A 3,591-nucleotide genomic window follows, 5' to 3' on the forward strand; every position below is an offset into this window, starting at 1 on the left:
CTCCAATCCTGATGCCATGTTTTTCTTCAAAAATAATCCAGCTTCTGGAATAATTTGCTCAGTATGTTGATTGAACAAGAATGGTGAAATGATACAGCCCTGATGGAGCTTTCCTGATTTTAAACCATTCAGTATCTGTTTGGATGACTGCCCCTTGGTTTATGAACACGTTCCTCATGAGCACAATTAAGTGTTCTGAAATTCCCAGTTTTCTCAATGTTGTCTATCCATAGTTTGTTATGATCCACATGGTCAAATGCCTTTGCATAGCCAATAAAGCACATATAAACTTCTTTTTGGTACTCTATTGCCTTCAACCTAGATCCATCTGATATAAGCAGTGACATACTTACATCCACGTCCTCTTCTGCTTGAATTTCTGGCCGCTCCCTGTTGATGTCCTGCTACAAAGGTTTTAAAACTATCTTTAGCAAAATTTTACTTGCATGTGATATTAATGATATTGTTTGATGACTTCTGCATTCTGTTAGGTCACCCTTCTTTGGAATAGGCACAACATGGATCTCTTCTAATCGGTTGGCCAGGTAACTGTCCTCCTAATTTATTGGCAGTGACAAACAGGGGCCTCCAGCGCTGTTTCAGTTTGTTGAAACATTTCAATTCGGAAAATATTATATTGGGGGCAATATTACTCTAATTCAGACAAGAAATGCTGAAAGCTTGATGAAGTGTTTGGAAAGAAGGTGAACAGGTATATACCAATACAATATCGTGACTTTGAAAGATGAGAAAGTAGGAAACTAATTGAAACCAAAGGCAGAAAGGATGATGGTACTCTTAACCAAGTCCAGGAACCAAGAGTAGGTAGGTGAAACAAAAAATAAAGCTTTTCAATATGTTAATATTGAGGGGTCCAAAAGACAGCTATATGACTTAGTATAGCACCTGGAAATATAGGTGGACAATTCATAGAAAGGTCACCATATATATAAAAAATTGGGCCATTTATAAGGATATATTTTTAATTGTTGAGAGTGCATTACATCCTTTATGAAAAGAATGTAAAATTAAGAGATATTTGGGATCCTGGAGAATGTTGTGATTATGGTAGAGGTTCCTATGGGAAAGGAGTAGAAACAGGAGAGAGTGTGATTATTGTGGCCAGGGAAAGAACATCTTGAGGAACTAAACAATTTAAGAACATCTTAAGTTCAGTAACTAAACAATGTAAGAACTAAGTAAGGAACATTGGATTTAGAGTAGGTTAATGTCAACTTTTTGGGAGCAGTTTGAGAAGGGTGGTGGGAGCTGAATCCAACAAGGAGAGAGAGAAGGCTAAAGTATGAATGTTGATTACTTTTAGAAGATACTTTAGAATGAAGAGAAAGTGAGAAAGTGGTTTGAGGGAAGAGAGACGTATTCTTGTTGCCTGGAGGTATTCCTGTCCTAGCCAGCAACTGTGTTAGCTGTGCTGTATAGGAAAAAGGGATTTCCATTCATATCTTGACTATGGATCCATGGTGACAAACTAGTTAAGCACTAGGTTTACAACCAAAATAGTTAGCAGCTCTTTGGCAGAAAAGACCTGGTCATGTGCTTTCTCAAAGATTACAGTCTAGCAGGGGCAGATCACCTAATAAGAAATCTATCTTGCTTGCTGGATACTGATCACGCACGGTCTGGATTTAAAGAAAAGAGGCTTTAGAGATCAGCCATACCTAGAAGCAGAATCTTTGATGTGGTGAAAAAAGGTGAAATTGTTCACTACAGATTAGTAAACACACACAAGTAAACCCACTTCCCTTGCTTATTGTGTAACCTGACAGTTGCAAAGTAGGAAACCCCCTGGGGCAGTTCTACTCTGCAATATAGGGTCACAATGAGTTGAAATGGACTCCTTTTTTTTTTTGTTGTTGTTGTTATATGATTACTGAGTCGGGATTCACTGTAGGGCACACAACATTATCTCGACTAGTCATGGTCCTTCCAGCCATAAATTATCATCATCTGGAAAGAGAAGATGGGGACATAATCGCTAGTATGACCTAAAAGCAATCTTGTATAGGGTTTCCAAAGAGCGGCTGGTGAGTTTGAACCGCCGACCTTGTGGTCTAGGGCTTATCCTACAGTGCTACACCAGGACTCCAAGGGGTGTATAAACTCCTACCCTCCCACCCCAACAAAGAAGAACCAAACAAAACCATCCTTCGATTCTTTATAATCCCCCAAACCCGAACAGGTGCACAGTGCCTGAGTTCTTTGCCAACAGTGCCTCTTCTGAGCAGACCTCTTACGGGCTCAGGCCCGATTGCTGGGCAGGTTGGGCGAGGTGCGCAGCTTGCGAGGCTGAGAGCCAAGCGCAGACTCACGCAGTTGCTCCAGTTCAGAGTGCACAGTCCTCCTACGATGCCAGAGTTTTCCTGGCGGTGGCCTTCTTTAGCTATACCAAAGAACCATACGCGGCGCGGGTAGGCAGGCTCATGCAATCAAACCCTCCGCACTGCCAGTGGCCCCATCAACCAGCTGCAGCCCAGCCTCCATTACTCTTTTCCCGCGCGGCTCTCCTCACCCACCCCTTCAGAAAAATGGAAATTAGTGCCATCAAGCTGAGGCAAAGGGGACGGGAATCACTATCTTTTCACTCCGTAGAGAGAAGTCGCCCACCTTCTCCTGAGACCAAATGGGCGTGCAGCTCATTCCCAAATCGCCTGGAGGTCCGCCCCGACCGAGCGCTCCCACCTCTTTCCCGGCCCGCCCTTGGACACTGAGAACTACATTTTCCAGAGTCCTCAGCGGCACCGAGGGGTTGGGCCCTCCCGCTCTGCGCTCACACTGGGCGGTGATTGGCTTCCCCGTTGGAGGCGGGTCCTTCTACAGCCAATTATCAGGAGGCTCGTTACAGCGGCGGAAGCAGTGGCGCTGAACTGAGGGGAGGGGTGCAGAGTGTTAGCGCCCCGGCGGCGGTGGCATCGGGTCCGAAGCCAGAGGATCTCTGCCCAGAGGCGGGAAGCGCACGGGCGAGAGCTCGAGGCGGCGCGGCAGCCACTTGGCGCAGACACCTAGGTAATGGCGGGACGGGCGCCCGAGAGGCCAGGGGAGGGGATGAGGAGGCGGGGCGGCCGAGCAGGGCTGCAGCCTCCATTCGCGGTGCGTCTCAGGGAAAGGACAGCTGTGTCTGTCTATTGCGGCTAGGACTTGGGCTCTTTCGAGAGCTGGTCACGGCGGTTGGGCCGGCGACCGGGGCCGGGCGTCCCGGGGCGAGGGAGAGCGCCTGGGAGCAGTGTGCTGACCCGCTCGTGGGGGCGTGGCAGGCTCAGGCCTGGGCGGAGAAGTGAAGGAGTTGGAGCCGCTGGTGGGCGGTCGGGGAGTTTGGCTCCTGGAGCAGTTTAAAGTGACTCTCCACATCCGGGCCCTGCGCCCGCCGCTTTCAGACCCCGGCCGAGGCGGGGCCTGCCTGCTCCCCGCCTCGGTCACTAGGAGGGCTCTTCTTCCTCTGCCATTGGCTAAGGCTCGAGAGGTTTGGGGTGCCCCAGCGAGGCTCGTGCCTGATTGGTTGACATTCGGAGGGGAGGGTGGGTGGAACCAGAACCCTCAAGCCCTTTCCGATTGGTGCTGTCCCTCGAATGACGT

Source organism: Chrysochloris asiatica, unplaced genomic scaffold, assembly GCF_000296735.1.
Source record: "Chrysochloris asiatica unplaced genomic scaffold, ChrAsi1.0 scaffold00363, whole genome shotgun sequence".
Taxonomy (NCBI): domain Eukaryota; kingdom Metazoa; phylum Chordata; class Mammalia; order Afrosoricida; family Chrysochloridae; genus Chrysochloris; species Chrysochloris asiatica.